Here is a 7,343-nt window from a genome sequence, read left to right as displayed (position 1 = left end):
TTAAAGAGGAGACTGGTAGAACAGGCCTGTAGATTTCCCAAATGCATTTCTTTCTTTTACTCCTGACGGTATTAGAGAGACACAGCCTATGAGCTAAAGCAAAACATCTGAATATTTCTGTGGGCAATCTTCCAAGAAGGCCCTTCTGGCATGGCTGCCGCCAGCCCTACTGGACAACTGGCTTTCACTTGCGTCTGCTGGAAGGAGCCAGACACTTCTGTGACCTGATGCTCTGGACAAACAGAAAACGTGTGATATTGTGATATTCATAAAATATATATATTTGGTCTTCATCCTATTCCAGGCCTGGAGCTCCTAAAAATCTTGTAATTTCCTAAGTGGTGAGAGATTTAAAGATGTCTTTTGTAATGTTAAAGAGGTGATTTGGAATGTCTCTAAGGACCCAGAGGATGGGGCTGGTTGCCAGGGGACGCTACCACGTGCTTTAAATGGTTAAAACTATCAGTCCCTGGATGCCTGGGGGGCTCAGTCGGTTAAGCCTCTGACTTCAGCTCAGGTCATGATCTTGCAGTTTGTGGGTTTGAGCCCCCTCCAGGCTCTGTGCTGACAGCTCAGAGCCTGGAGCTTGTCTTCAGATTGTGTGTCTCCCTCTCTCTCTGACCCTCCCCTGCTGACGCTGTCTCTCTCTCTCTCTCTCTCTCTCTCTCTCAAAAATAAATAAAAAACATTAAAAAAAAAAAAAGGAACTACCAGTCCCATCCTTGACTGACCTCCAGGGAAGAGAGAGGGGCTGGAGAATCAGTTCAGTTATCAACAGCCAATGATTTAATAAGTCATGCCTATGTGATGAAGCCTCCATCGAAGCCTTAAAGGACAGGGTTTGGAGAGCTGCCGGGATGGTGACCCAGAACCAGCGGCCCAACATGTGCCAGTCTGTGGGGCTCCAAACCCACTGGGACAGAGAGGCAAAGCATGTAAACAAGTTAAAGAAAGGATCCGTTTCCAGTAAGTATATGAAAAATGTTCAATTTGATCAAGATGCAAAGAAATAAAATCTTAAATAATGAGACTTATATATAAATATGAAAATTATTATTTCCAGTATGATGCATGTAATGGCCCCTTTGCGGCCTCACCATATGTACCTCTTCATCTGGCTGTTGATTTGAATCCTTTAATATCCTTTGTAAGAAATTGGTAATCTAATGAATAAGATGGTTGTCTGAGTTTTGTGAGCTGCTCTATCAAATTAATTGAACCCAAAAAGGAGGTCATGGGAACCTCTTATTTGTAGCCAGCGGGTCAGAAGCACAAGTAACAACCTGGATTGGTGATTGGTATTGGAAAGAGGGGCAGTCTTATGGGACTGAGTCCTTAACTTGTGGAATCAGATGCTATGTCTGGGTAGTTGCTATCAGAACTGAGTTGAGGAGCACCTGGGTGGCTCAGTCGGTGAAGCATCTGACTTTAGCTCAGGTCATGATCTCACAGTTCATGAGTTCGAGCTCCACATTGGACTCTGTGCTGAGAGCACAGAGCTTGGAGACTGCTTCCAGTTCTGTGTCTTGCTCTCTTTCTTCCTCTCCCACTCCAACTCTGTCTCTCTCTCAAAAATAAATAAATATTAAAAAATTTAGAAAATGAACTGAGTTGAATTATAGGACAACGAGCCGCTGTTCAGAGAATTGCTTGGTGTGGGGAAAAAAACCTCACCCATCAGAACTGGAGTCAGAATTGTACTATGTAGGCATTTTTCATGTTTAATGTTAATTCTGGGTACTCATTGCACACATGAAATCAGAGGGAATTTAAACTTGAGAACTGTATGATAGATTTTGTGAGAACATTGTCAGGTGGCAAGTTTAAAATTTTTTAAAAATTTTATTTTAAACTTATATTTTTGTTTTAGAGAGAGAGGGAGAGAGAACATGAGTGGGAGAGGGGGAAGGAGAGAATTTTGTTTTTCACATTTTTTTATTGTTTATTTTTGAGAGAGAGAGAGCACATGGAGAAGCGGCAGGGAGGGGGGGGTCTGAAGTGGGCACTGCACCAATAGAAGAAAGCCCAGTGCGGGGCTGGAGCCCACTAACAGCGAGATCATGACCTGGAATGAAGTCAGTTGCTTGACCAACTGAGCCACCCAGGTGCCCCAAGAGAGGAAGAATCTGAAACAAACTCCACGCTCAGCATGGAGCCCAACACAGAGCTTGATCCCACGACCCTGGGATCATGACCTGAGCCAAAATCATGACTCCGATGCTCAACTGACTGAGCCACCCAGGTGCCCTTCAATGTCAAATTTAAAGGTATAACACTTAAATACATTGTAATCAGATACAAATTTGATTTTCCTCTCTTTCTCTCTCTCTCCCCCTCTGAGTTTTATTAGAGGCCCCCAAAGCTATGAACAGGATGCTCTGTGTAAAACATGCTAAGAGATTATGGAACAGATTTTGCTCTTAGTGACTTATCACCCAGCTGAAGTATTTCTGAGGCAAGGAGAGTGATCAAGAGAGATAATCAGGGGCGCCTGGGTGGCTCAGTCGGTTAAGCCTCCAACTTCGGCTCGGGTCAGATCTCATGTTCGTGGGTTCGAGCCCTGCATCAGGCTCTGTGCTGACAGCTAGCTCAGAGCCTGGAGCCTGCTTCCGGTTCTGTGTCTCCTTCTCTCTCTGCCCCTCCCCCTCTCATGCTCTGTCTCTCTCTCTCTATCAAAAATAAAGAAAATATTAAAAAAAAAGAGAGATAATCAAATTTCTCTAAAGAGAGTTGGTGGTTGGCTGTGCTAGCCTTCCCTGTCCCACACTCTAGCCTCATAGTCTGGTGGAAGGAATGGTTGTCAATTTGTCAATCTCAGGCAAGCAAAGAGAGTTTCTCAGTGTCACTCACAGAGCTTGACTTTTGTCAATACACAGGGACTGACCCTTGACTCCAGCTTAGGAATGTCTAAATGTGAGAGGCACAATTGGGAACTGTCCATGGTGGTCGAAGGTCTTAGAGTAGAGACTTCACTAACAAGCAGATCAGGAGTATGTAAACCATAAAAATAACATCTGACAGAGTCTGGATTTGGCCCATCATGACAGCATCACTTTTTGTGGCTTCCCAGATCATATATCCTAGCAGTCTTGAAAGGGACACTGACTATTAGAAGGCCGGTGTGGAGGAGGGAGTCCCACAGGACAAGTATAAGAAGTGTAGCCCTAATAAAGAAAAATCATGGAAAAGGCCCTCAGGAAGAGATATAAAAGCCAACAGAGGGGTGTTTGGGTGGTTCAGCTCATGATCTCATGGTTTGTGAATTCAGGCTCTCTGCTGTCAGTGCAGAACCCGCCTCCCCCTGCCCCCTCTCTGCCACTCCCTCGCTTGTGCTCGCTCATTCTTTCAAAAATAAACATTGAAAAAAAAATAAAACCCCAGAAAATGTCTTGAGAAAAACAATCCAGAAGCAAGATCTCTGCGTTGCCTGGAAGGCACCTTGGCCACTGTTGCTGTCATACCAGTAACGTAGGGCTTTGTCCTTTTTCTTTAATCTGCCTGTCACCTAGCTGAGTTAGGCCCTCTCAGGCTGGAGACAGGCAAGCACTCTCATAAGGTTGTGAACAATTCCACTGAGATATTTGAAATTGCTTTTGATTAGAAAAGGAGCTTCATTCCACGGCTGAGAGGTCTATTATTTGAAGAACATGTTAAATCCTAGACAAATAACTCTTCTGACAATCTTAAGCCACTAATTTAAATGGCAGTTTCTTGGATCACCTAGGTGGCTCAGTTGGTTAAGCATCTGCCTCTTGGTTTCAGCTCAGGTCATGGTCTCACAGTTTTGTGGGTTCTAGCCCCATGTCCGGGCTCTGTGCTGACAGTACAGAGCCTGCTTGGGATTCTGTCTCTCAATCTCTCTCTCTGTCTCTCCCCTGCTTACACTATCTCTGTCTCTCTCAAAATAAATAATTAAACTTAAAAAAATAAATGGCAGTTCCTTAAAAGTACAAACTTTGAGGTCCAAAATCTTTGAGGAAACAATTAGATAACATATTTAGACATTGTTTCCTTTTCTAGTCCTGTCCATATGCTTGCAATCTTTCAAAAGCCATCTATGCTGCATGGTAAGATTAAGGAATCAACTAAATTCACAAATTTTGCCCTTTACTAATTATGCTAAAGTTGTGTCGTGACAAACCTGTAAAAGCCAATGGAAATTCTGGATTTTCAGGAGTTACTTCTGGGTGAAAAAAGGAATGAATCATCACCATCTCTACCTCAACTAGCCAATGGCTTCTTTTCTCCCTTCCTATTTAAGCAGTTGTTTTTTTTTTCAAATTATACATATATATACGTATATATATATACGTATATATACATATATATAAAGTTTATATATATGTATATATACATATATATATATTTGAGAGAGAGAAAGAGAGAGTAGGGGAGGGTCAGAGAGAAAGGGAGAGAGAGCATCCCAAGAAATCTCCTCACAATCGGTAAGAAGCCCAACACAAGGCTCAAACTCACAAACAGTGAGATATGAGCTGAGTCAAAATCAAGAGTCAGACACTCGGGGTGCCTCGGTGGCTCAGTCTGTTTAGCTCAGGTCATGATCTCACAGTTTGGTGGTTCAAGCCCTGTGTTGAGCTCTGTGCAGAGAGCTCGCAGCCTGGAACCTGTTTTGGATTCTGTGTTTCCCTCTCTCTCTGCCCCTCCCCTGCTCACACTCTGTCTGTCTCTCTCTCAAAAATAAATAAACATTAAAAAAAAAAAAACCTGAGAGAGAGAGACACTCAACCAACTTAGCCACCCAGGTGCCCCTCAAATTATATTTTCAAGACCACACTTGTCCTTCCAAAACACCTGGCTGGCTCAGTAGGCGGGACATGTGTCTTTCAGTCTCAGGGTGATAAGTTCAACCCCCACATTGGGCACAAAGCTTATTTTAAAAAACAAAACAAAACAAAACCAAAAACAAACAAACAAACCTCAGTCCCTCCAATCCCCCATGAAAACCTGGTAAAGACTAAACTGTTGTGATGGAAGTATGAAAGTTGGCTTAGAGACCCTTGGAACTCCTAGGCATCCTAGAGGCATAGTTAAATTATAGAATGGAGGTTTGCAAGCAACTAACGTTTATTTTTCCCTGACCTGTGTTGAGGGGGAGCATCAGGCAGTCTGAAGCAGTATCATGAGGGTTCTTTTTTATGCATTTCAGTTAAAATATCTATTGTTATCTGGTAGGGAAACTGTGTCTCTCGGGGACAGACACTGAATAATCCAGCACTTTTAATGGTTTGTCATATGGGAGAACGTACTTAGAGAGCAGGACATGGGGCTGTCTCTATTCTCCATATCTCTTAAAACAGAGTATTCACTCCTAGTACCAAGTCTTGGACTTTGTTGAAGGCAGAGCATAGATGCAAGGTTTCCGTCAGTCACATTATACTCCAAAATATGACATGTTGGTATATTGAATATTCTAAGCTGAACTAGTTTGGGAAAACTACAAAAGCAGAAAGGTTACTCTGACCTCCCCAACTTTCCTTCTTTCCAGAAATATGCCAAAAAAAAAAAAACCCTCATGGAAAAGGTGCCCTCCCTATACCCAAAGGGGGAGAGAAAAAAAAAATCCTTATCTCTGAAGACAACAAGGCACCAAGAAGAATCCTAACAAACAGGCCTGGCTGAGTTTCTCCCAGTTTATTACAATTACCTCATAACCCTTGACATATGGTATTTCTTCTCAGCTTTCTGCCTTTCTTCCCACCAGGCATAAAAATACACAGGTTTAACCATTTCTTTGGGTCTTCACACTCTTAGGGAATCTCCAGTGTCATGTAAGTTTTTTTGCTTCCCCCCCCCACCCCTTCATCTGTCTTTGTTAGGTTAATCTTCAGACCCAGCCAGGGACCCCACGGGAGTTAAGGAGAACTTTTTCCTCCCCTAAACTCTCTAAATCAGACTGCAAGCCCCTTCCAGTACTTGAAAGAGTCTTTGAGCCACATGCAGTAAAGGGAAGAAAGCTAGTTCTGTTTAGTTGCATTTTCTCTATAATCCTTTGAAGCTTAAACCAGACTGCACATTGTGGATGTAAAGCCAAGAACTTTGACATGTTTGTTGCCTGATTTTCCCATGCCAGAATAATTAAATGTATTGGCACTGAGGGGACATGCAGAAGGGACACATCTGTTGATTCTTTGCCTATCATCCTACTGTGGTAGAGCTAATGTTGAAATTCTTTGTTTTCTAGCTTGATAAAGGATGGTTCCACCAGCAGAAACAAAAAATTTTGGAGAGAAATAGGTGGGTGTATGAATTCGTTTCAGACATTATAAGTCTGCAGATACAAATGAAGACCTATCAGGAGCGCCTGGGTGACTCAGTCGGTTAAGCGTCCGACTTCAGCTCAGGTCATGATCTCACGGTTCATGGGTTCGAGCCCCACGTCAGGCTCTGTGCTGACAGCTAGCTCAGAGCCTGGAGCCTGCTTCCCATTCTGTGTGTCCCTCTCTCTCTGCCCCTCCCCTGCACATGATCTGTCTCTCTCTGTCTCTCAAAAATAAATAAATATTAAAAAAATATTTAAAACATTACAAATGAAGACCTATCACTGCCAATTGAAGATGAGACTTTAAAGACCTTAGGAAAGGTTGGAGCTAGACAATGAACTTGAGAGCCATCATCATGGTACTGAAATGACTTGTTTGTATTAGACACAGCCATTTGCTGTTTTAAACAGGAGATACTTCAGGGTGAAAAAGGTAATAATCCATCACTGTCTGCATCTCAACTAGTGAACGTCTTCTTTTTTTTTTTTCTTTTTTTTCCTCCTATCTAGGAATTTTTTTTAGTGTTTATTTTTATTTTTGACAGAGACAGAGACAGACCGTAAGCGGGGCAGCGGGGGAAGAAAGAGAAAGAGAGGGAGACACAGAATCTGAAACCGCCTCCAGGCTCCAGGCTCTGAGCTGCTAGCACAGAGCCTGATGTGGGGCTTAAACTCACGAACAGTAAGGTCATGACCTGAGCCTAAGTCGGACACTTAACTGACTGAGCCACTCAGGTGCTCCAATCCCTCTGACAATCTTAACATAAGTATTTTACGTGGATAACTCTTGCCAGAAGTTTGGATAGAAAAAAGGAAAGAGATGGATGAAGCTATTGTTAGAGCAAATTAGATTAAGTTTAAAAGAAATAGAAAAAGGCACAAATTGTCTTTGGACTAGGCAAAAAAGAAAAAAAAGGTTAAGGGCTCAGGTAAATGGTTGGCTTTGAACAGAAGGAAGAAAAGGAGGAGTCCTTCAGCCTTTATATTAGACCCCAGAAATGACAGATGCCAGGGGGGGTGGAAATTGAAGAAAGTCATACTTAAAAATTTTTTTTTTATTGTT

This window comes from Suricata suricatta, chromosome 10 (genome assembly GCF_006229205.1).
Source record: "Suricata suricatta isolate VVHF042 chromosome 10, meerkat_22Aug2017_6uvM2_HiC, whole genome shotgun sequence".
NCBI classification, from domain to species: domain Eukaryota; kingdom Metazoa; phylum Chordata; class Mammalia; order Carnivora; family Herpestidae; genus Suricata; species Suricata suricatta.
This window is presented reverse-complemented; position numbering follows the sequence as displayed.